The 27,245-nt window shown below is 43.0% G+C and overlaps 1 protein-coding gene across 6 annotated transcripts in view; it reads left to right on the forward strand.

Moving 5' to 3' along the window:
* Positions 1 to 8,981: 8,981 nt before the first annotated feature.
* The window catches only part of ipo11 (importin 11), a 427,187-nt gene continuing 408,923 nt past the window's right edge, over positions 8,982 to 27,245 (forward strand). For 5 of the 6 annotated variants that reach the window (XM_072252587.1, XM_072252591.1, XM_072252593.1 and 2 more), the window contains exon 1: positions 8,982 to 9,086. The gene's annotated coding sequence lies outside the window, so the exon portion shown is untranslated. Of the gene's footprint in view, positions 9,087 to 25,413; positions 25,533 to 27,245 lie in introns of those variants that run through there. The other variant, XM_072252588.1, reaches the window with a different exon arrangement.

Raw genomic sequence — 27,245 nt, forward strand, 5'->3', positions numbered from 1 at the left:
AAATTGGTTAACCTAGCAGCAGCAGTTCAATGCAATACATAATATAGAAGAAAAAAACAAAATAAAATAATAATAAATTAATTACAGTATACATATATTGAATAGATTAAAAATCATCCAAAAATCAGAAATAGTAAATAATATATTTAAAAAAGTATCCCACCACTAAGCACACCTTTTCCTCCCCCCCCTCCGCTTTCCGCAGGAATCGCTCCACACGCGACTTCCCTGTCCATTCGTTCCCCCCCCCATCCCTCCCCACTGATCTCCCTCCTGGCACATATCCTTGTAAGCAGAACAAGTGCTACACATGCCCTTACACTTCCTCCCTCACCACCATTCAGGGCTCCAGACAGTCCTTCCAGGTGAGGCGACACTTCACCTGTGAGTCGGCTGGGGTGATATACTGCGTCCGGTGCTCCCGATATGGCCTTCTATATATTGGCAAGACCCGACGCAGGCTGGGAGACTGTTTCGCCGAACACCTACGCTCTGTCTGCCAGAGGAAGCAGGATCCCCCAGTGGCCACACATTTTAATTCCACGTCCCATTCCCATTCTGATATGTCTATCCACGGCCTCCTCTACTGTAAAGATGAAGCCACACTCAGGTTGGAGGAACAACATCTTATATTCCGTCTGGGTAGCCTCCAGCCTGATGGCATGAACATTGACTTCTCAAGCTTCCGCTAATGCCTCACCTCCCCCTCGTACCCCATCCATTATTTATTCATATTTATTCATATATTCACATTCTTTGTCTCTCTCTCCCCCTCTCACTATACCTCTTGCCCATCCTCTGGGTTCCCCCCCCCTTTTCTTTCCCACTGGGCCTGCTGTCCCATGATCCTCTCATATCCCTTTTGCCAATCAACTGTCCAGCTCCTGGCTCCATCTCTCCCCCTCCTGTCTTCTCCTATCATTTTAGATCTCCCCCTCCCCCTCCCACTTTCAAATCTCTTACTAGCTCTTCTTTCAGTTAGTCCTGACGGAGGGTCTCGGCCTGAAACGTCGACTGTACCTCTTCCTATAGATGCTGCCTGGCCTGCTGTGTCCACCAGCAACTTTGACGTGTGTTGCTTGAATTTCCAGCATCTGCAGAATTCCTCGTGTTTGCGCGATTAAAAAAAGTGAGGTGGGTAGTGTCCAAAGATTCAATGTCCATTTAGGAATCAGATGGCAGAGGGCAAAAAGCTGTTCCTGAATCGCTGAGTGTGTGCCTTCAGGTTTCTGTACCTCGTACTTGATGGTAACAGTGAGAAAAGGGCATGCCCTGGGTGCTGGAGGTCCTTAATAATGGATGCTGCCTTTCTGAGACACCACTCCTTGAAGATTTCCTGAGTACTTTGTAGGCTAGTACCCAAGATGGAGCTGACTAGATTTACAACCCTCTGCAGCTTCTTACAGTCCTGTGCAGTAGCCCCCACCCCACCTCCCCCCATTCTAGACAGTGATGCAGTCTGTCAGAATGCCCTCCACTGTATGCCTATAGAAGTTTTTGAGTGTATTTGTTGACATACCAAATCTCTTCAAACTAATGAAGTATAGTCGCTGCCTTACCTTCTTTATAACTGCATCGATATGTTGGGACCAGGTTAAGCCCTCAGAGATCTTGACACCCAGGAACTTGAAGCTGCTCACTCTCTCAACTTCTGATCTCTCTATGAGGATTGGTATGTGTTCCTTCATCTTACCCTTCCTGAAGTCAACAATCAGCTCTTTCGTGTTACTGACGTTGAGTGCCAGGTTGTTGCTACGACACCACTCCACTAGTTATCATATCACGCTCCTGTACGCCCTCGTCTCCATCTGAGATTCTACCAACAATGGTCGTATCATCAGCAAATTTATTATTGGTATTTGAGCTATGCGAAGTCACACAGTCATGGGTATAGATAGAGTAGAGCAGTGGGCTAAGCACACACCCCTGAGATGCCCCAGTGTTGATCGTCAGCAAGGAGGGGATGTTATCACCAATCCACACAGACTGATCTTCCAGTTTGGAAGTCAAGGATCCAATTGCAGAGGGAGGGACAGGGGCCCAGGTTCTGCAACTTCTCAGTCAGGATTGTGGGAATGATGGTATTAAATACTGAACTATAGTCGATGAACAGCATCCTGACATAGGTGTTTGTGTTGTCCAGGTGGTCTAAAGCCGTGCAAAGAGCCATTGAGATTGCATCTGCCATTGACCTATTGTGGCGATAGGCGAATTGCAATGGGTCCATGACCTTGCTGAGGCCGGAGTTCAGTCTAGTCATGACCAACCCCTCAAAGCATTTCATCACTGTCGACGTGAGTGCTACTGGGTGATAGTCATTAAGGCAGCTCACATTATTCTTCTTAGCCACTGGTATAATTGTTGCCTTTTTGAAGCAAGTGGGAACTTCCGCCCATAACAGTGAGAGGTTGAAAATGTCCTTGAATACTCCTGCTATGAATACTGAATGAACAATGTCTCTAGGCTTATGCAGAGCCTTGTTAAAACCAAACCTGCACCATCGTATGCAGTTCTCATTCCCTTAAAAAAGGATATATTTACCAGAGGGAGTGCAACAAAGATTCAAGAGATTCCTAGTGTGGTAAAATTATCATAGAGGGGGAAATTCCCAACAGCTTGGACAATCAAAACTATACATTGCGAACCTGAACTGAGCCATTGAGCTACTTGATCCTGTTCTGACCTGACTAACTTCATCTCTGACCAGTAATGGAAGGAAAATGCATTATCGTGTCTGTATATTATTATATTTCCCATCCCCATTATATTTCTGCAGTCTTGTCTGTATGTTTTGTAATTCCAGAAACTGATCAAAAGAAAAACATGGGTACAGGGGATAACATGTGCACGCTTAGTTTTACTTTGGTGAAATGTGCACATATGCCGTGGTGGTATAATGACATATGTAACCCAAAATGAATGATTTCAGCAAAGAATGCTTAATCAAACAATATATTTACAATATTACTGAAATGTTAAATGCACAACATTCCTCTCTGCTTAGCTATAAACTCCAACTCCACTTATATGGACATCCAGAGCATAGTGAATTTTAAATTGTCTCATTCAGGCCTGAAGATTTCATCGCTGTGTCGGATTTCTTACTCCTGTGGGATAATGTTTTTCCTGACAAGGGGGAGGGTGTCACCTTGCTTGGCAGGTGAAACTTGTGGCTGTGAAACAATCTCATGTTATGGGGCCTCCTCCATGATGGTTGTAGGAGTTGACTCTGGGACTGAAGAAAGTGGTTCTGACATCTCTGAACACCTTTCTTTTGGACGTGTTGCGTCCCGAACAGTGCATGGAAAGCTGCTCGATTTGATGATTTGTCCCGGGTCACCAGGCAAAGCTTCGAGCCAATGCATTCGTTTTGACCATGCCTAGATGACCGTATGTAGCTCATCCAATTTTAGCTCAAAGCTTGGATGGTTCAACAACTCTCAACTCCCACATAAGGCAACTCGAATCAAATGCAAGTCCATCCCTGTGCTGGTAAAAATGGGGGAACTGAAATTTCTGCTGCACATTCCAGCCAATTGGGTGGCCATGTAGACCTGAGACAGTGTGGGGTCATTTCTGGTTTCCCTTTAGATAATCTCTGCTGAACTAGAGACACTTCTGATTTGCGTTAGGCAGAATACATCAAGAATGGTGTCCTCTTTTCTAAATTTTTTGGGTATTCTCCTTCTCCTTTTCTATCAGCATTTTCATGATTAGTTGTCCTCTTGAATTTGATTTTGTAACTGTGTCCTCTAAGAAACAGAGCCCACCTCTACATTCCTGCTGCTGTTGTTAGTGAAACACCTCTCTGTGGATTGAAAATGGACAGTAGTGGTTGATGATCAGTATAAGGGTAAACTCTCTCCCATACAGGTACTGGTTGAAATGTTTTACACCCCCAATCCAATTCAAGGCCTCTCAGTCAACCAGTGCACAATTTTTTCTCTGCAGCATTAAGGAAACGAGCTGCGAAGGCTATGTGGCATTCATTTCCATCTCTCATAACATGTGACATGACTGCACCTGTACCAGAAGCTGGATTGTCACAGGTAAGCTTCACTGGACGATGGGGAGCATAGTGTGTCAGTACAGTGTCCCACGTCACCATTTTCCCTGCCTTTTTGAAAACCACCTGTCACGTACCCCGTGACGGGTTAAAGAACCAGCAGAAATGGAAAACACTTTGGAGTCTGGTATTGCTATTAACTAATAATATTTCTTAGTAACTACGCAATACAGTAATATAAAATCAGATATATAAAACAGGTTAGCAATGATTATACATAAGTAAGTGTGGAATATTTAAGAAAACCAAGCTTCTTCAAGTCCAGGGGTAAATAGATACAGTCTTACGATAATGAGTAAAGTCCAGTTCAGTTTGTGGTATTGAGTTGAGTAGTGATGGGGGGGGGGGAGGGAGAGAGAGAGGGGGGGGGGAGAGAGAGAGAGAGAGATTGAGATTTGAGTCTTCAGGTGAGCTGACGCCGTCGATCTTCCCGTTGTCCTCCAAAACCCTTTAAAAGTCACCGACTGTGACTTCAACAAAGGGGATTGTTCTTCTGTGGTGGAATCATCAACCCAGGCAAAGGTTGGACACATGAACAACTCCCCTCCGGTCACTCCCTTTTCTCACTGCAAGAGCCACTGATCGATCTGCCTGATTGCTCCTCCAAAATCCCACTTTTTCTGTGGGCACAACAAAGCTCATTCAGTGTCCAAAACCATGTGCTGCAGGTCTATCATCTGACCTCCTATTTATCTCACCGTACTGAGTACCAACTGTCATTCAAATAACTCCTCCCATCTTTGTCTGTGTAAGCACTATCAGGCAATGTCCTTGGGAAGTATAGGCACACTCCACAGAAACTATAACATCGACAGTTCATCAAATAATGCTGCCCTTGGTCACCATAGCGACTTACGAGCTGCTCTCTCTCCAACTCAGCAGAAATCCAGAAGTTCCTCATGCCTTAAAGTGACAGTCCACAGGAAATATGAACCTTAGGGTTTCATAACACCATCTCAAAGCATCTCTCTCTCTCTCTTAAAAACAAGATGTCGGTTTTAAATACCTCTCTCTCTCCTTTCAAAAGCACAGTTCATAGGACCCCATCACACACCTCACACTGTATTGTCCATTGCCATTTCTTCCTGATTTGTCATAATAAGTTCAAGGAGTGACACACAGTCTCCTGCCAAACCTGGCCACTGTTATAGTAATATCCTGAAAAGGCCTGCATATGTAACACATCCTTTGGCCTTGGGGCATTCACCATTACTTGAATTTTCTTGGCACTTTTGTGTAATTTTTGTGCATCAGTGGTGTGACCACAGCAAGTGATACCTGTTTTAAAGAATTCACATTTGTGGCATTGTACTCTGAGCCCATAACCTCTAATCTTTTGAACACAGTCTTGAGATTTTGGGTGTTTCTTGCCTGTAACAGTGATGTCATCAGGTGACCCTGAGTGCCTGGGCAGCCTTGCAGCACCTGGTCCCTAGCTTTCTGCTAGAGTGCAGGTGTAGATGCAACTGCAAAAATAATTCTGTTATAGTGATGAAACCCTTTATGAGCGTTTATAATGAGAAACACCGGACTCTTCTTCCATCTCCATCTGTAGATATGCCTTGTGTAGGTCCACTTTGCTGAAGTAAAAATGCCACTGTCTTTTCTCAGTTCTTTTACGTCCACTATATCAATTCCCAGAATGAGGCTTTCCCTTCCAGGACAAGGGAAAGGGATTCTCCCTTTCAAAGAAAGGGTTTCCCTTCCTCCACCATTGATGCTGTCCTCCCTATTAATGTTTTCCCTCTCCCTTCCATTTCTTCATTTCCCCACTCTGTCCTTTTAGTTCTTCCTCTCACCTGCCTACCACCTCCCTCTCAGTACCCCTCCTCCTTCCCTTTCTCACATGATCCACTCCACTCTCCTATCAGATTCTTCCTTCTCCAGCCCTTTGCTTTTTCCACTGATCACATCTCAGCTTCCTACTTCGTCCCCCTGCCCCACCCACCCAGCTTCACCTATCACCTTCCAGCTTGTCCTCTCCCTCCCCCCCTCCATTTATTCTGACTTCTTCCACCTTCCTTTCCAGTCCTGATGAAGAAGGGTCTTGGCCTGAAATGTTGACTGTTTATGTATCTCCGTAGAGTGCTACCTGAGCCGCTGAGTTCTGCTGAGATCGGTTATGTTTATGGATATGTTGCAGTTATACAAGCAGATCTGAGAAACTGGGCTATAAGGGAATGGAGTTTGGTGAAAATGATGCAGACACTGAGTTGGCAATTATAAAACACTTAAACCAAATAGTTGAGTTTATTGTGTGTATACAAGTACATGTCTGCATTGGTGCAATGAAAAATTTACTTGTGGTAGCATCACAGACACATAGCATCATCTAAGGAGCAGTCACAAGAAAAACATAAGTAAAATACAAATTACACACATTATTAAATTGGGAAAAGACAGACAGAACTCACATGCATGCTGATTCTGAAGAAATTTACTTTGCAGAAGGAGGACCAGTGACCACATTGTTGTCAGTCCTGCTGAAAAAGAACTAGCCAACCTAATCCAACTTTACAACAATTTAACCATTTAATCTGCCCATCTTCTACCAATCCCTTGCTTGTGTATCCCCTAGTTTATGTCTATTATTCCTAATAATTCATATTCTTTTTCTTTAATGTCAACACACACATCATTCCTCTCTCTCTCGCTCATGAAGACCAGTACATTTCTCTCTCTGCATTTTTTACATGTTTGAAACTAGTTAACTAAACTGGACCAAATATAAGTAGTTTAGAACCAACATCGGTAACTCTATCACATAATTGCTTTCAGAGGTTTCTCCATAGGAGTTCTCATGCTGGAAACTACAAAAGTGACAGACCTGGGTACTTGTTAATGATTTAGACTCTAAGTGGGAAACCAATTTTCTTATTAAAAAGAACCGAGGGAACAACAAAGACATCTGATTTTAGGGAGGATGTACCTTTCCACCAAAGAGAAACGGTTCAATAGGTTATGGAATGAAATCTAGGTCTCAATGCAGAGGAACTGCATTGATGATGCCACAGTAATGTTTAGCCTGCTTGCTATTTTCTGCCACATAATGTGCCCTGCCCTTCTCAAGACAAAGGATAACATCTTCCATACGGCACCAGCCCCCTGTCACCCATCACATTAAGCTTACTTATTGTGTCATTTGCTCACAGTCTCTATATTTTTCATCAAAATTGAGGTTCCTTCCATTTCACTTGAGGTGGTACTTTTTTTTTGTTACAGATTAACAAAACTTTCAAACCCATTTTGAACTCGTGTGGATATTTAAGCGGGTCTGGTTAGTTATTTTGTTTGCTTACCTGAGAACAGAAGGAATAGGAGGAAGTGCGCATTCATCCAATAAGATCACAAAATTTCATCTTCGGTATCACCATCTTCCATTAATTCCAAATTCCTTGACTCCCTTAATATCCCAATATCAATTGATACTCTACTTCACTAGACACAATTTGAGTCTCTACCGCAATCCTTGTGGATAGATAAAATTCACAGATTCACTACTCTCTGGCTTAGTTAGAATTCTTGGTATAAAAGCCATAAATGCACTTAAGTCTGATCTGTATATCAAATGATTTCATTGTGCTATTCTGTAGCATCAGCTTTGATTGTTATGGGTTTCAATAGCTTCTACAGATACTATTCCTGAAACAATTTTTTAATTGCGATCACTCATTAGAAGCCAATAATTATCCCAATGCAAATATCTACACTTTTGGATTCATAAAAATGCTTTCAAATATATCAAATCTCAGTATCATACAGCTCAGAAACAGGCCCCTTCAGCCCTCAATGACTATCAAGCACCCATCTGCATTAATTTGCGTGTGTCTCCACCACCCACTAAGGCAGCACATTTCAGATTCCATTAAGCTTCTGGGTGAAAACATTATTCAGATTCTCCCCTACCTCCTTACCATAAACTTATGCTCTCTTGCTTTCGATACCTCAGAGCAGCAGGGAAAATGTTCCTATTGTCTATGAACTTCATTATTTCCTGCATTTCTATCAATGCCACGCCCCACTCTGCTCCAAGCAAATCTAGCCTAAACAGTCTTTCCTCTGCTCCGTCTTTAGACCTAACGCATCCTTAATGCTCGTTAAAGTTTTATAAATTTGCACCATAACATTATTACCCCAGATAATAATTGGTACTACCTCTGCACAACTTTATCTAGCAGTGCTGCCACCTTCGGAGATCTTTGGTTCCTCTGTTCCTCAGTTCTCCCTTGCGCATATCCTATCTTTATTAGTCTTCCTAAAGTGTATCACCACATACTCCAAAATTAAATTCCATTTCCCATTGCTTCTGTCCATTTTACTCCCTGATCAATATTATCCTGTAGTCTAATACCATTATTCAATTAAATGCACCAATTTTCACGACACTCCAAATTTACAAAGTATAGCTGCAATATTGATACCCAAATTGTTACCACACATAACATACTCTATACCAATTGCTGTGATAGCACATTGACCCATCTTCCAACCAGAGCAGCAACCCTCCACCAGAATGTGAATCACAATCAAGTATAATATATCACCGGCATAGATCGTGAAATTTGTTGTCTTCGTGACATTATTCTTCATTTATTGTTCCTTCTTTGGAACTCCAACGGTCAGATGTTAGAGTCATCGTTACCTTAACAAAGTTATCTAGCAGATAATGTCTCTTTGTAACTGAGCATACTTGTTTTCTCACTTTTCAGGTTCGGGCTGAGGCTGTTCGACCTGAAACATTCACTCGGTCTCTCCCCCGCCGCCAACTCGCCCAGGGCTCCCAGCGTTTCCCTTCTGAGCCCCTGTGACTGGATGGCGCTGTTCTCTGTGCTGCGGGTGGCGGCGCTGTCGCGGACGTGAGCGCTGTTCTCTGTGGTGCCGCTCTCGCTTCAGCCGCTCTTTGCCGTGACGTGTTTGCACGCGCCAGACATCGGTGCGCGCCGCTGGTTGATGGCGCGGTCCTGCCTGCAGCGTGCACTCACTGGGTCTGAGTTCGTGTGAGGGGGCAGCGGGAGAGCAGGTACGGTGACGCCAGCACAGCCCGGGTCCGGTTGCCCTTCGTTCGGAAATGCAGGTGTGGCTGTTTTAGAGCCCTGTTCGGCTGCCGGCGACTTGCGCGGCAGGGTTTAATCCTGAAGATGAGAGCAGGAGTGGGGCGGTGAATCTGCGGCGGTGCTGGGCGATGGGCCCACGGTCTCCGGCCATTGACCGTCCTGCTCCAATTAGCCAAGAGATCCCAAATACTTGATGGTCTCATCATCCTTTCTAACCCTATTCATAACCACGTCAGCCGTTTACCTCCATCCCCCCTAGGAGAACGTCCATGTTCTATCCTAATTTGTGTGGTCTGACTCATTTTAGCAATAGTTTAATTCATTTTAGAACTAGTAGTAATGGTCGGCAACAGCTTCCTCTATATCTGTTTCCAGAGTTGTCTAATTAGTGTGTAAAACAATTGGAAGGACAGATACTTATGGTAGTGCCTTTTTCGTCAAATTTATTATCGAAGTACATGTATGTCAGCTTATAAAATCCTGAGATTCATTTTCTTGTGAGCATGCCCAGTAAGTTCATAATATAGTAATAACCATAATAGAATCAATGAAAGACCACACCAATTTGGGTGTTCAAACATTGTGCAGAAGACTACAAACTGCAAATACAAAAAGAAAGAAATAATAATGAATATCAAGATCATAAGATGAAGAGTCCTTGACAGTAAGTCCATAAGATGTGGGAACGTTTCAGTAAAGGGTGAGTGAAGTTATCCACTTTGGTTCAAGAGCCTACTGGTTGAGGAGAGTTCCCAGAGTACTTTACTCCACTGACTGGAATATATTAGAAAGGTAGTCATTGTTAATCACAAACAAGAGAAAATCCGAGCAACACACAAAATGTTGGAGGAACTCAGCAGTTCAGGCAGCATCTATGGAAATGAGCACAGCCAACGTTTCAGGTGTCCTGCCGATGGGTTTTGGCTCAAAATGTCCACTATGCTTTTTTTCTATTGATGTAGCCTGGCCTACTGAGTTCCTCCAGCATTTTGTACGTGCTGTCGCTGTTAATGATTGGAGAAAATGTGGCAGTCAGTCTGCTTCCCCCATATGGCAATGCCAGATAATCTTGCAGCAATTTGCAAAAAGGATAAATATTAGACCAGAATACCAGAATAACTCTCCTACTCTTGTGCAAAATAATGTAATGATAACCTTTCTGTGCAAATAAAAGAAGGTGAGTCTCATTGTAAACCCAGCTGATAAGCACAGCCAATTCTGTAGTGGGATGCCAAATTAGATTATACTCCTACATGAAAGGGAAATTTAAGTACCTCGTATACTAAAGTAGTGTTGTCTTTTTGTTTATGCCTATTTGTCAGGTCCTGTATTTGATCACGCCTTGAATCGAATGTGTTTCATTTCCACATTCTTGTATCATTGCATAAATCACAACTTTACAACTACTTTAGGTGTATGCTTGTAAACATATTGTGCCTAATGTCCATAAGTAGTAGACATCTTGGAAACTTTTAGTTTTAGTACAGGAGAGTAATATATTTCCCCCGGCCTTTTGATGTTTACTGATTTTTATTTGCAGACTTGTAGTGTTATGTTCTGGAAATGCTAGTGAAATTCATCAAAATAGGTCTTGATAAATAGTTGCAGTTTGCATGTAATTTCTGTACGAGATATTCCACTTACCACATCCAAATTTTAAAGTTTGATATAACATTTGATGTGATTGTTTTTAGTTGTAGATTTATGAGCTCTGGACTGATGGGAGCATAGGAACCCTTTTTGTCCAAGTGACTGTTTATAAAACCAATTCAAAATGTCTTTTCACATTGCTTGTCTGCTGAAGTTGCAGTACTTCCCACCCGAAGTACTCCCTGTGGCTTAGATTCTACTTACCAAATATTTGGACTCTACATAAATCAATCCTTCTTGTGACAACATCTACATTTTATATAATACTTTTCAGGACCTGTGCAACCATTAAGGTTCTTTCCTGCAGTGGTGGTTTGGTAATGTGTAGTGTCTACCTAGAAATAGCAGACATCCGCAAGTAGAAGTCTGATTATTAATTTATTTGTTTATTTGGAGATGCAATGCGTACCATCCTTCTGTTCCAACCAGCTGTGCTGCCCAACAACCCACTTATTTAACCCTAGCCTAATCAGGGGACAATTTACAATGACCAATTAACCTACTAGCTGGTATGTCTTTGGACTGTGGGGGGAAACTAGAGCACCTGGAGGAAATCCATGTGCTCACGGTAAGGACGTACAAATTTACAGACTAACTTAATAAGTTGTTTTAATGTTGCTGACATAAGATACATTTGGTCAGAACATAATACCACCGAATCATTTTGAACATATGAGAAAGTTGAAATACTTTTGTTTAACGTCTGATCAGTAGCACTCTCAGTGTTTCATCAGAGTCCTAACTGCAGACCCAAATATTACTTGTTGGTAGGGTGTTTGTACGTTCTCTGGGTGCTCTGGTTTCCTCCCACGTTCCAAAGGCGTACGGGTTAGGGTTAGTAAGTTGCGGGCAAGCTACGTTGGCGCCAGAAGCCTTGTGACAGATGCGGACTGTGTTGGTCATTGACGCAAACAACATTTCATTGTATCTTTTGATGTACATGTGATGAAGCTAATCTTTAATCTTTCACAGTGACCATGATAACTCACCCCCGACCATCCCAATCTGATCATGAGGGAAATATCGCAAAACAGGACTCGCTGATTGATGCAAATGACACATTTCACTGTATGTTTTGATATTCATCTGACAAATAAAGCTAATCTTTAATAAGATCTTAATCCTTTTTAAATAACAAATTGCAGCCCAGAGTTGCTTTTTGGGCTCTAGTTACATTGAAGTCTACCCTACCCTCATCAGTCACTTTGGACACCTTAAAAAGACTCATGTTTGGAAGATACAACTTGCCCTGCACAAAACCATGCTGATTAGTGGGTAAATCCTATCCCTAAGAATTCTTTGCAATGGTTTCCGTACCAGTGAATACTCTTAAGTAAAGGAACAACATTGGTTACTCCCCATTTTTCCAGATCCTCACCTGTGGCTAGAAAGAACATAATGATTTTCAAAGCCTCTGCAATCTTTTGTTTTGCCTCTCAGTTACTGAGATAGATCCTATCAGGCTCTAGGGATTTATGCACCTTAATGCTCTTCAAGAGACCCAACCCTTTTTCCTCCCTGATCTCAAAATGCCTGGCATATTGGAATATCTGACACCGATCTCACTAATCCTGCATGTCATTTTCCTTAGTGAATAAGACCATAAGACAGAGGAGCAGAATTGGGTCATTCCATCATGGCTGATCCCAGATCTCGCTCAAACCCAGACACCTGCCTTCCTGCCATATCCTTCGATGCCCTGACCGGTCAGGAAATGATCTACTTCCATCTTAAATATATGCACGGACTTCGCTCTCCCACCGTAGTCTGTGGTGCAGCATTCCACAGATTTACTACACTCTGGCTAAAATAAAAACTCCTCCTTACCTCTGTTCTAAAGGGTTGCCCCTCGATTTTGAGGCTGTGCCTTCTAGTTCTGGATAGCCTCACCATAAGAACCATCCTCTCTACATCCACCCTATCTAGTCCTTTTAACGTTCAGTAGGTTTCAATGAGATTCCCCTGCATTCATCTAAATTCCGGTGAGTACGGGACCAAAGCTGCCAAACTCTCCTCATATGTTAACCTCTTCATTCCTGGAATCATCCTCGTGAACCACCTCTGGACTCTCTCCACTGACAACACATCCTTTCTGACATAATGGGGTCCAAAACTGTTGACAGTATTCCAAGTATGGCCTGACTAGTGTCTTAAAAAGGCTCAGCATTATCTCCTTGCTGTTATATTCTATTCCCCTTGAAATAAATGCCAACATTGCATTTGCCTTCCTTACCATAGACTCAACTTGTAAATTAACCTTCTGGGAGTCTTGCATGAAGACTCATAAGTCCCTCTGCGCCTGTGATGTTTGAACCTTCTCTCCATTTAGGTAATAGTTCACACTATTGTTCCTTTTACCAAAATGCGTTATCATACATTTCCCAACACTGTATTCCATCTGCCCATTCTTTCAATTTGTCTGAGTCCTCCGCAATTGCATTGCTTCCTCAGCACTACCTACCCCTCCACCTATCTTTGTATTATCCGCAAATGTTGCCACAAAACCATCGATTCCATTATCTTAATCATTGACATACAATTTGAAAAGCAGTGGTCCCTGAGGAACACCACTAGTCACTGGCAGCCAACCAGAAAAGGCACCTTTTATTCACACTTGCTGCCTCCTGCCTGTCAGCCATTCCTCTATCCATGCTAGTATCTTTCCTGTAACGCCATAGGATTTTATCTTGTTAAGCAGCCTCATGAGTGGCACCTTATCAAATGCCTTCTGAAAACCCAAGTAAATGACATCCACTGTCTCTCCTTTGCCCACCCTGCTTGTTACTTCCTGGAAGAACTCTTAACAGAATTATCAGGCGAGATTTCCCTATACAGACACCATGCTGACTTTGACTTATTTTATCATTAGTCTCCAAGTACCTCGAAACCTCATCCTTAATAGCAGATTCCAACACTTTCCCAACCACTGAGGTTAGGCTAACTGGCCTATAATTTCCTCTCTTTTGCCTTCCTCCCTTCTTGAAGAGTGGAATTACATTTGCAATTTTCCAGTCCTCCGGGACCATGCCAGAATGAAGTGATTGTTGAAAGATCATGACCAATGCATCTGTTATCTCTTCAGCAACCTCTCTCAGGACTCTGGATGTAGTCCATCTGGTCCAGGTGACTTATCTACCTTAAGTCCTTTGAGTATGCCTTGCACTTTTTCCATTTTAATAACAATGGCACTCACTCCTCTTCCCTGACACTCATGGACCTCTGGCACACTTCTAGTGTCTTCCATAGTGAAGACAGATGCAAAGTACCCATTAAGTTCATCTGCCATTTCTTTGTCCCCCATTACGATCTCACCAGTTCCATTTTCCAGTGGTCCGATATGGCCTCCCCTTTACTCTTTAGATAACTGAAATCCTTTTGTTATCTTGCTTTATATTATTGTCTAGTCTGCCCTCCCTTTTCATCTTTTCCCTTCTGTCTTTTTTTTAGATGCCTTTTATTGGATTTTAAAAGCTTTCCAATCATTCAACTTCCCATTTATTTTTGCTGCCTTATATGGCCTTTCCTTGGCTTTTATGCAGTCTTTAACTTTGTCAGTCATGGTTGCCCATTCTTGCCATTGGGGTTAGGGTTAGGACACCATGGGACATATTTATCCTGCGCCTTGTGAGTTATTTCCAGAAACGTCAGCCATCTCTGTTCTGCTGTCAGTCCGGCCAGTATACTCCTTTAATCCACCTGGGCAAGCTCCTCTCTCATGCCTCTGCAATTCTCTTTATTCCTTTGTGATACTGATACATGTGAGTTGCGCTTCTCCCTCTCAAATTGCTGTATGAATTCAATCATATTATGATCACTGTCTCCTAAGGGTTCCTTTACGTTAAGCTCCCTGATAAGATCTGGGTTATTACATAACACCCAATCTAGGATAGCCTTTCCCTGAGTAGGCTCAAGCACAAGCTGCTCTGAAAAACCATCTTGTAGGCATTCTACAAATTCCCTCTCTTGTGATCCGACACCGATCTGATCTTGCCAATCCCCTTGCATATTGAGGTCACCCATTACAATTGTGACATTACTCTTATTGCATGTCCTTTCCAGTTCCCTTTGCAATCTTAACCCCCACATCTTGGCTACTACTTGGAGGCCTAGATATGATTCCCATAATGTTTTTTTTTATCCTTGCAATTTCTTAACTCCACTCACAAAGATTCAATGTTCTCTTACTCTATGTCACCTCTTTCTAAAGATGTAGTTTCATCTCTTACCAACAGAGCCACACCACCACCAATGCTTTCCTGCTTCGAAGGTCCCGAAGGTCCAATTTAATGTCAGAGAAATGTATACAATATACATCCTGAAACGCGCTTTCTTCGCAAACATCCACAAAAACAAACAAGTGCCCTAAAGAATGAATGACAGATAAATATAAGAACCCCAAAGTCCCCCCCAGTTCCCCTCCCTCCTGTGCGTAAGCGGCAGCGAGCAACAATCCCCCCCCTCACCACCAGCAAAAAAAAGCAAACACTGGTACCACCACTGAGCACTGAGCGTGAGTAAAGCGATAACAAAGACACAGACTTGCAGTTACCCCAAAGACTTTGTGTTTCATCCGGCATTCGAAGTACCACAGATTCTCTCTCCCTAATAAGGGAGAAGGAGGTGTTCTCCGTTTTCTCCCGCAGCGAGCGGGGAGACATAACTAACAACTCGCTGGCTTACGATATTAGAAGTCTGTTTTGTCGCCTTTTTTTTTGAGCGCTGTGCCCGAAGTTTGCAAAGATCCCGGGTCTTTGGGCCCACAGCAGATATCCCGACTCCCCCGACGACACATGGGTCTCCTGCTGTGACACCGATCCTCGATCCGCCCATCTCCAGAGCCCCGAGATCTTGGACTTCCGAATTCGAGACGGACTCTCAGGCTGAACCCTTCAATACAAGATATATCTTTTGATGTTAGGCTCCCAACTATGGCCTCCTTTCAGTCACAACTCAGTGATGCCCACAATGTCATACCGACATTGCGCCATGAGTTCGTCCACCTTGTTCTGAATACTGCATGCATTAAAACACAGCGCCGTTAGTCTTGCATTCCTCTCCCCTTTGAATTTTGTCCCTGTAGTATGATTTAATTCTTTGCTCTGTCTGCATGTATACCCATTCATTGGCTTGTTCTTCCTTATGTTCATGTTACACCCATCATCTACTTATAAACCTCTTGGCTTATCCTCAGCTCTATCATCCTGGTTCCCATTGCCTTGCCTTATTAGCTTAAAACACTCCCAACAGCTCTAGTAAATATCCCTGCAAGAATATTGGTCTCCCTTGGATTCAAGTGCAACCAGTCCCTTTTATACAGGCCCCACCTGCCCCAGAAGAGATTCCAATTATCCAGAAATCTGAATTCCTACCCCCCGCTCTAATTCTTCAACCATGTATTTATCTATCACTTCATTCTATTCCTTTCCTCACTGTTGCGTGGCACAGGCAGCAATCCCGAGATTACCATAAGACAAAGGAGCAGAAGCCGGCCATTCGGCCCATCGATTCTGCTCCACCATTCTATCATGAGCTCATCCAATCTCCCATTTAGTCCCACTGCACCGACTTCTCACCATAACCTTTGATGCCCTGGCTACTCAGATACCTATCAATCTCTGCCTTAAATACACCCAATGACTTGACCTCCACTGCCGCCTGTGGCAACAAATTCCATGGATTCGCCACCCTCTGGCTGAGAAAATTTCTTCGCATCTCTGTCCTGAATGGGCGCCCTTCAATCCTTAAGTCATGCCTTCTCGTACTAGACTCCCCCACCATGGGAAACAACTTCGCCACATCCACTCTGTCCATGCCTTTCAACATTCGAAATGTTTCTATGAGGTCCCCCTTCTTGCCTCCTTGCCCCCTTTTTAAATAGTGGAGTGACATTTGCAATCTTCCAGTCCTCCAGAACCATGCCAGAATCTATGACTTTTGAAAAACCATTGCTAATGCCTCTGCAATCTCCACAGCTACTTCCTTCAGAACACAAGGGTGCATTCCATCTGATCCGGGAGATTTATCTACCCTTAGACTATTCAGCTTCCTGAGTACTTTCTCTGTTGTAATTGTGACTGCGTACACTTCTCTTCCCTGACACCCTTGAGTGTCCGGTATACTGCTGATGTCTTCCTCAGTGAAGACTGACGTAAAATACTCGTTCAGTTCCTCCGCCATCTCCTTATCTCCCATTACGATTTCTCCAGCATCATTTTCTATTGGTCCTATATCTACTCTCACCTGTCTTTTACTCTTTATATACTTGAAAAAGCTTTTAGTATCCTCTTTGATATTATTTGCTAGCTTCTTTTCATAGTTCATCTTTTCCCTCTTAATGACCTTCTTAGTTTCCTTTTGCAAGCTTTTAAAAACTTCCCAATCCTCTGTCTTCGCACTAATTTTTGATTCCTTGTATATCCTCTCCTTTGCTTTAACTTTGGCTTTGACTTCTCTTGTCAGCCACGGTTGCATCCTTTTTCCATTCAAAAATTTCTTCTTTTTTGGGATATATCTGTCTTGCACCTTCCTCACTTTTCTTATAAACTCCAGCCACTGCTGCTCTGCCGTCCTTCCCGCTAGTGTCCCTTTCCAGTCGACTTTGGCCAGTTCCTCTCTCATGCCACTGTAATTTCCTTTACTCCACTGAAATACCGACACATTGGATTTCAGCTTCTCATTCTCAAATTTTACAGTGAACTCGATCATGTTATGATCACTTCCTTCTAAAGGTTCCTTCACCTCAATCTCTCTAATCTCCGGTTCATTACACAATACCCAATCCAGTACAGCCGATCCCCTAGTGGGCTCAACAACAAGCTATTCTAAAAAGTCATCTCGTAGACATTCTACAAATTTTCTCTCTTGAGATCCAGTGCCGACCTGATTTTCCCAATCCACTCACATGTTAAAATCCCCCACAATTATCATAACACTGCCCCTCTGACAAGCCTTTTCTATTTCCTGTTGTAATTTGTAGTCCACATCCCTGCAGCTGTTTGGAGGCCTGTATATAACTGCCATCAGGATCCTTTTACCCCTGCGATTTCTTAGCTCAACCCTTAAATATTGTGCACTTTCCGATCCTATGTCACCTCTTTCTGATAATTTAATATCATTTCTTACCAATAAAGCCACACCACCCCCTCTGCCTACCTGCCTATCCTTCCGATACACCTTGTATCCTTGGACGTTCAGCTCCCAGAGACATGCATCCTTTAGCCACGTCTCAGTGATGGCCACAATATCATATCTGCCAATCTGTAGCTGTACGACAAGATCATCCATCTTATTCCTTACACTGCGTGCATTTAAGTATAACACCTTAAGACCAGTATTTGGTAACTTTTGCTTTGATTGCACTGCAACTTTATTGCATGCAACTCATCCCAATGGCTGCAAATTTGCCTCATCCCCTGCCTGTCCTTCCTGACATCTTTACTGCTCACTATCTTAGATTTATTTTTGTTTTCCCCCTCCTCCGCTCTGTCATTCCGGTTCCCATCCCCCTGCCAAATTAGTTTAAACCCTCCCTAACAGCTCTATTAAACCTTCCTGCCAGGATATTGGTCCCCTTCGGGTTCAGGTGTATTCCATCTATGGACCTTTTTGAACAGGTCATACTTTCCCCAAAAGAGATCCCAGTGATCCAAGAATCTGAAGCCCTGCCCTCTGCACCAGTTCTCAGCCACACATTCATCTGCCTGATCCTACTATTCTTGCCTTCGCTAGCACGTGGCACAGGTAGCAATCCTGAGATTACTACCCTGGAGGTCCTGCTTCTCAGCTTCCTTCCTAACTCCCGGAAATCTCCCTTCAGGACCTCCTCCCTTTTCCTATCTATGTCATTGGTACCAACATGTACCAAGACAACTGGCTTCTCGCCCTCCCCCTTCAGAATATCTGGACCCAATCCGAGACATCCCATACCCTGGCACCTGGGAGGCAACACACCATGCGGGTATCTCTATCAGGCTCACAGAATCTCCTGTCTGTTCCCCTGACTATTGAATCCCTTATGACTACTGCATTCCTCTTCTCCCTCCTTCCCTCCTGCACAACAGCGCCAGACTCAGTGCCAGAGACCCAGTCACCGTGGTCGTCCCTGTCAGGTCGTCCCCCTCAACAGCATCCAAAATGAGATGCTTGTTGCTGAGGGGGGCAGCCACAGGGGTTCTCTCCACTATCCAGGCATTTTCCTTCCCTCTCCTGACAGTCACCCAATTTTCTAACCCCTGTAGCCTAGGGATGACTACCTCCCTGTAGCTCCTGTCTATCACCTCTTCACTCTCCCTAATAAGCAGTAGGTCATCAAGCTGCAGCTCCAGATCCCTAACATGGTCTCTGAGAAGCTAATAGCTGTTCCTTAACCTGGTGGTATTGAGTTCTGAGGCTCTTGAATCACTTTCTAGATGACAGCAGTGAGAAGAGAGCATGACTAGGGTGGTGGGGTCCTTGATGGATGCTGCTTTCCTGTGACAGTGCTTTATGTAGATGTGCTCAATGGTGGGGAGGGCTTTACCCATGATGGACTGGATGGTATCTACTACTTTTTGTAGGATTTTCTGTTCAATGGCACTGATGTTTCCCTATCAGGCTGTGATACAGCCAGTAAGTATACTCTCCACCACATATCTGCAGAAGTTTGTCCAAGATTTAGATGTCATGCTGAATCTTCACAAACTTCTGAAGAAGTAGAGCCATGCTCTCTTTGTAATTGCACGCGTGTTGGGCACAGGACAGGTTCTCTGAAATGATAACACAGAGGAATTTAAAGTTACTTACATTCTCCACTTCTAGTCCTCCGATGAGGACTGGCTCATGAACCTGTGGTTTCCTCCTCCTGAATTCAGTAATCAGCTCCTTGGTCTTGCTGACATCGAGCGAAAGGTTGTTGTGGCACCACTCAGCCAGACTTTCAACCTTCCTCCTATGTGCTGATTCGCCACCACCTTTGATTCGGCCTACAGAAGTGGTGGTGTCAGCAAACTTGAATATGGCATTGGAGCTGTGTTTAGCCACACAGTCATAAATGTAAAGCCAGCCGAGCAGGCAGCTGAGCCCATAGCCTTTTGGAACACCTGTGTTGATGGAGATTGTGGAAGAGATGGTGTTGCAAATCCAAGCTGACTGGGGACCACGAGAAGAAATTGAGGATCCAATTGCACAAGGAGGTAATGAGGCCAAGGTCTTGAAGCTTATTGATTAGTTTTGAGGGGATGATGTTATTGAATGCTGAGCTGTAGCACATAAAGAGCATCCTGATGTATGCATTTTTGCTGTTCAGATGTTTATAGGTTGAATGAAGAGCTAATGAGATGGCATCTGCTATAGACCTGTTGCTCTGCTAGGCAGATTGGAGCAGATCCATATCTCAGGCAGGAGTTAATACGCTTAATCACCAAACTCTCAAAACACAGGTCTTTAATACTCGGCCAGGTACCCATTCTGGGCCAGATTCATTTGGTGGGTTTGCCCTCCTAAAGGCTACTCACACATTGGCCTCAGAGACTGTAATCACTGGATTATCGGGAGCTTTGGGAGTCCATGTTTGGGACTTTGGGACTGTCGAAGCGAGCACAGAAGGCATTGAACTTATCTGGAAGCAAAGCCATGTTGTCACCTATTTTGTTTGATTTTACTTTCTAAGATTGTATTCAAGCCCCACCAACAACCGTCAATCGTCCTTTGTTGATTCACGTTTAGTCCGGAATTGCCACTTTTGCCTGTGAGGTGGCTTTCTAGAAATTGTACCTGGACTTCTAGTAACTTCCTTGGTCACTAGACTTGAATACCTGTAACCTGGCCCTCAGCAGATTGCGGATCTCATTGTTCATCCAGGGCTTCTGGTTAGGGAAGACTGAATGATCTAGTGAGGACACACTTGTCTACAACTGTTTGATAAAGTCCGTGACAACCATGGTATAGTCATTCAATGGGAGTATGATGGAGAATAACAAGGCATTATGTAAGCTTGAGCAATAATATCTATCTTCCACCTGGTAAAACAAAGAGCTGATTATCAATTACAGGAGGAAGAAGCCAGAGGTCCATGAGCCGGTCCATATTAGATTGGAGGTAGCGAGGGTGAAGGGTCTCGGCCCAAAACCTTGACTGTACTCTTTTCCATTGATGCTGCCTGGCTTGCTGAGTTCCTCCAGCATTTTGTGTCTGTTGCTCGGATTTCCAGAATCTGCAGATTTTCTCTTGTTTGAGCTTTAAATTCCTTGGCTTTATCATATTAGAGGACCTGTCTTGGGATCAGCATGTAAGTGGCATTACAAAAAGGCACAAAGACACCTCTAATTTTGTTGAAGTCTGCATGGGTTCAGCATGTCACTAAATACGTTAATGAACTTCTAGAGATGCACGGTATTAGTTGCATTGTTGCATAATGGCTTGGTATGGAAGCATCAATGCCCAGGAATGGAAAAGACTACAGAAAGAGATGTATATAGCACAGTCCATCATAAGAAAAGTCCTCTCCACTATCAAGCACATTTACATGGACTGCTGCCACAAGAAAGCAGTATCCATTATCGAAGACCACCACCATCTAGGCCATGCTCTTGTCTCACTACTACTATTATGCAGAAAGTACAGAAGCCTTGGGTCACACACCAACTGATTCAGGACCAGTTATTACCCTACATCCATTAGGCTCCTGAACCTCTGTGGATAACTTCACTGCCGACAGCTCTGAACTGATTCTGTAACCGACAAACTCACTTCCAATGATCTTTAAAATTCATGTTCTTAATATTTTTTATTTGCATCATTCGTCTTTTTTGCACTTTGCTTGTTTATCAGTCTTTGTTTATGTATAGTTTTTCATAAATTCTATAGTATTTCTTTATTTTACCTGTAAAGGTCTGCAAGAAATGAACCTCAAGGTTGTATATGGCAACATAAGCATTATTGGATAATAAACGTACTTTGTACTTTGAACATATTACAGTCTTCCAGGCTGGATATAGAATTCTTCTGCTTTAGGTAACTTGCTTTATTTATCTATTAACTGGACTAACCATTTTCAATATTGGCAGAGTTTTTCTCTCTCCATTAGCACAGCCTGTAATGCTGGGCATATCCCACAATCCTGTAATTTGAAGCTTTTACATTGTTTTATTTTTTTCTGACTTTTAAGTTGCTGTTACTTCATGGCTTTAATGTTTCTTTTGTTCAATGCACTTTCTTTTCCTCTCTAAAATGTTACTGATCAGATTATCTTGTATATATCCTATCCTTATAGGAGTGCTGGTCTTAGGGATATTTATCTTCCCCTATCCATTCCTCTCCTCCTCACTCTGCAACTTAAGGCAAGCATGTTTTCACTCTTTCCCAGTTTCCTGAAGGCCCTTTGACAATTTTTGTCTTTCCACAGAAGCTGCCTATCCCACCGAGTGTTTCCAGCATCTTCTTTATTTTATATTTACGGCATCTGTCAGAACAGCTAGGAATGTTTTAGGTGCAACCTCTTGTCCTCTGCCATCAGATTTCTGAATGGTTCATGAGCCCGTGAGCACTATGTCACTGTTTTGGTCTCCCTTTGCACAACTTATCTATCATTTCATGTACTTAAAAGGTAGATAAATGCATGTTCTTAATCTTCATGATGAATTTATGGAAGTCTGCATGCTGTAGTGCATTTCAATGTATAAAATTTATGATCTCCAAATTTTTAAAGCAACCTTTGCACTTCAAATGCCTTTCAAATGTAACTTACCGTGTATACAAAAGTGCTATTCTGAACATCATTTAAGAGCTCCTTGCAAAGTATATACTTGTGAGTAAACTTGGAAGGAATATGTGTGAAATACTTCAGGTGGTAGAGATGGGTAGACTCTCTAAACGATTAGCACAATATTAAAACATGGCTCTATGAACTATGAGATGTCTTCTCTATTATACTGATCCTTAGAAAAGTTCTCAAAAAAATTTAAGAAATAGGAAAAGCATACTTTATTGGAAATGCAAAATTCTAAATGTAAATTGTTGAATCATTCAAAATTTTCTGGTGCTGCCTATAAAAAGTTAAATTGATAAGTGATAGCAGACTGTAATTTTTATGTTTTTGGGATCTAGGTGTCACTGGCAAAAGTGAGCATTTATTGCTTGTGCTTAATTGCCCTTGAGAAGGTCTTGATGAGCCACCATCTTGAACTGCTACATTTCTTCTGTAAAAGTACTTCGCAAGGCTGTTGGTTAGGAAGTTCCAGGATTTTGACCCAGTGACAAATGATACATTTCCAAATTAGGATGGTGTGTTATTTGGAGATTCTGTAGTGGTGATATTGCTGGTCCTTGGTTCTAGAGGTCACTGGTTTGGATTGTTTCTTTGTGGAATGAGCTGTCAGAGGAAGCAGTAGAGATGGTTTCATTTTGGACAGTTATGTGGATCGGAAAGGTTTAGCTAGATATGGGCCAAATACAGGCAAATGGGATAAGTTCAGGTAGATAACTTGGTTGGCATGGATGATTTGAGCTGAAGGACTTGTTCCTATACTTTATAAATTTATGTAAGTGACTTCAGGGATCCAGGTTGCTTCCAAGATAACCTTGTTTCTCGTTTGTCATCGGGCTCTTTTGTCGACTTGTCAGTCAGGGTTGGCATAAAGAATAGACCAAAAAGTTTGCTGGATATGGTGAAGAAGTCTGGCACTTGGGTGTTGGAAAAGAACATGATTGGTGAACACTTGCAATGTCTGCAACAGCTTTAGTAATTTTCCTGGTGATTAAAAGTAGACTGGGTTATAATTGGATTTTATGAACAGGATGTAACTGGGCAATATTCCACATTGTTAGGTACGTGACAGTGTTATATCAATGTGATCGGCTCTTAGGTTTGTACTTAACATAAAATTAAATTTTATTTGAAATATTGTCAATATAGTCTGCCTCCTCTCATGGTACTTGTATGGCGGACAGTTTAAGAATTTGACATTTTTGGGACTGTCATAACCAGAAATAATATTTAAATAATAGTGAATATAAAATATATCTGAATATTCATGGATGACTGACACTTGACTGAAGTCTGCAGACTGCAGAATTCTGTGGAGAGGAGATAAGAGGGTTTTATGCATCCAATAGTTCATAAGTTCAGCTAATTCATTGCTTTTTTTGACGCATTGGGAGATTTTCCTACAGCGCATTAATGTGTCAATGCCATCAATCATTCTTTACTTAATCAATTTCAGTTGTTAATTTTTGAGTGTGAATGATTGGAAATACACAAATACACCATACCTTAAGAGTACAAATCTAGTAAAATTTATGTACAATATTTAATATTTCATGTTTCCATTTGAAACTGAGAATTGAGCTATATAAATTTACAATAGTCTGAGTAGACTTACTTTTTCAATTTGTTAACCCATTTCTATTCCCATAAAGCACCTTATTTCTTTAAAATAAGGAATTATAAACATTTTTAGCATTTATATTTATGGAAGACTTTAAAAGGATAAAGGGGGGGAGGGGAGGAGGGGTGGCATTACTGGTCAGGGATACTATTACAGCTACAGAAAGGGTGGATAATGTAGCAGGATCCTCTTTTGAGTCAGTATGGGTGGAAGTCAGGAACAGGAAGGGAGCAGTTACTCTATTGGGAGTATTCTATAGGCCCCCTGGTAGCAGCAGAGATACCGAGGAGCAGATTGGGAGGCAGATTTTGGAAAGGTGCAAAAATAACAGGGTTGTTATCATGGTTGACTTTAACTTCCCTAATATTGATTGGCACCTGATTAGTTCCAATGGTTTAGATGGAGCAGAGTTTAAGTGTATCCAGGACGGATTCCTGTCACAGTATGTTGACAGGCCGACTAGGGGGAATGCCATACTAGATCTAGTATTAGGTAACAACAGACAATAGGTGCAGGAGTAGGCCATTCGGCCCTTCAAGCCAGCACCGCCATTCACTGTGATCATGGCTGATCATCCACTATCAGTATCCAGTTCCTGCCTTATCCCCATAACCTTCGATTCCATTATCTTTAAGAGCTCTATCCATCTCTTTCTTGAAAGCATCCAGAGACTTGGCCTCCACAGCCTTCTGGGGCAGAGCATTCCATATATCCACTACTCTCTGGGTGAAAAAGTTTTTCCTCAACTCGGTTCTAAATGGCCTACCCCTAATTCTTAAACTGTGGCCTCTGGTTCTGGACTCACCCATCAGCGGGAACATGCTTCTTGCCTGCAGCGTGTCCAATCCCTTAATAATCTTATATGTTTCAATAAGATCCCCTCTCAGCCTTCTAAGTTCCAGAGTATACAAGCCCAGTCGCTCCAATCTTTCGACGTATGACAGTCCCGCCATCCCGGGAATTAACCTTGTGAACCTACGCTGCACTCCCTCAATAGCAAGAATGTCCTTCCTCAAATTTGGAGACCAAAACTGCACACAGTACTCCAGGTGTGGTCTCACCAGGGCCCTGTACAGCTGCAGAAGGACCTCTTTGCTCTTATACTCAATTCCCCTTGTTATGAAGGCCAACATGCCATTAGCTTTCTTCACTGCCTGCAGTACTTGCATGCTTGCTTTCAGTGACTGATGTACAAGAACACCTAGATCTGGTTGTGCTTCCCGTTTTCCTAACTTGACTCCATTTAGATAATGCAAACAACAGGAATTCTGCAGATGCTGGAAATTCAAGCAACACACATCAAAGTTGCTGGTGAACGCAGCAGGCCAGGCGGCATCTCTAGGAAGAGGCGCAGTCGACGTTTCAGGCTGAGACCCTTCGTCAGGACTAACTGAAGGAAGAGTGAGTAAGGGATTTGAGAGGGGGAGGGGGAGATCCAAAATGATAGGAGAAGACAGGAAGGGGAGGGAGGGAGCCAAGAGCTGGACAGGTGATAGGCAAAAGGGATACGAGAGGATCATGGGACAGGAGGTCCGGGAAGAAAGACAAGGGGGGGGGACCCAGAGGATGGGCAAGGGGTAAATTCAGAGGGACAGAGGGAGAAAAAGGAGAGTGAGAGAAAGAATGTGTGTATAAAAATAAGTAACAGATGGGGTATGAGGGGGAGGTGGAGCATTAGCAGAAGTTATGTCTCTCCACGGCCTCCTCTACTGTAAAGATGAAGCCACACTCAGGTTGGAGGAACAACACCTTATATTCCATCTGGGTAGCCTCCAACCTGATGGCGTGAACATCGACTTCTCTAACTTCCGTTCTTACCACCAAAGTGGATAACATCACATTTATCCACATTAAACTGCATCTGCCCACTCACCCAACCTGTCCATGTCACCCTGCGTTCTCATAACATCCTCCTCACATTTCACACTGCCTCCCAGCTTTGTGTCATCAGCAAATTTGCTAATGTTACTTTTAATTCCCTCATCTAAATCATTAATATATATTGTAAGCAGCTGTGGTCCCAGCACTGATCCCTGCGGTACCCCACTGGTCACCGCCTGCCATTCCGAAAGGGACCCGTTAATCGCTACTCTTTGTTTTCTGTCAGCCAGCCAATTTTCAATCCATGTCAGTACTCTGCCCCCAATACCATGTGCCCTAATTTTGCCCACTAATCTCCTATGTGGGACTTTATCAAAGGCTTTCTGAAAGTCCAGGTACACTGGCTCTCCCTTGTCCATTTTCATAGTTACATCCTCAAGAAATTCCAGAAGATTAGTCAAGCACGATTTCCCCTTCGTAAATCCATGCTGACTCAGACCAATCCTGTTACTACTATCCAGAAGTGTCGTAATTTCATCTTTTATAATTGACTCCAGCGTCTTTCCCACCACTGACATCAGGCTAACTGGTCTATAATTCCCTATTTTCTCTCTTCCTCCCTTCGTGAAGAAAGGGACAACATTAGCCACCCTCCAATCCACAGGAACTGATCCTGAATCTATAGAACATTGAAAAATGACTACCAATGTGTCCACGATTTCTAAAGCCACCTCCTTAAGTACCTTGGGATGCAGACCATCAGGTCCTGGGGACTTATCAGCCTCAGACCCAACAGCCTAGCCAACACCAATTCCTGCCTAATATAAATTCCCTTTAATTCATCCATTACCCTAGGTCTTTTGGCCACTATTACATCTGGGAGATTGTTTGTGTCTTCCCTAGTGAAGACAGATCCAAAGTACCTGTTCAACTCGTCTGCCATTTCCTTGTTCCCCATAATAAATTCACCCGCTTCTGTCTTCAAGGGCCCAATTTTGGTCTTTTGGTAACGAACCAGGTCAGGTCACAGATCTCTCAGTGGGTGAGCATCTGGGGGACAGTGACCACCGCTCCCTGGCCTTTAGCATTATCATGGAAAAGGATAGAATCAGACAGGACAGGAACATTTTTAATTGGGGAAGGGCAAATTATGAGGCTATAAGGCTAGAACTTGCGGATGTGAATTGGGATGATGTTTTTGCAGGGAAATGTACTATGGACATGTGGTCGATGTTTAGGGATCTCTTGCAGGATGTTAGGGATAAATTTGTCCCGGTGAGGAAGATAAAGAAT

The sequence above is a fragment of the Mobula birostris genome, chromosome 3, assembly GCF_030028105.1.
Source record: "Mobula birostris isolate sMobBir1 chromosome 3, sMobBir1.hap1, whole genome shotgun sequence".
Taxonomy (NCBI): Eukaryota; Metazoa; Chordata; class Chondrichthyes; order Myliobatiformes; family Myliobatidae; genus Mobula; species Mobula birostris.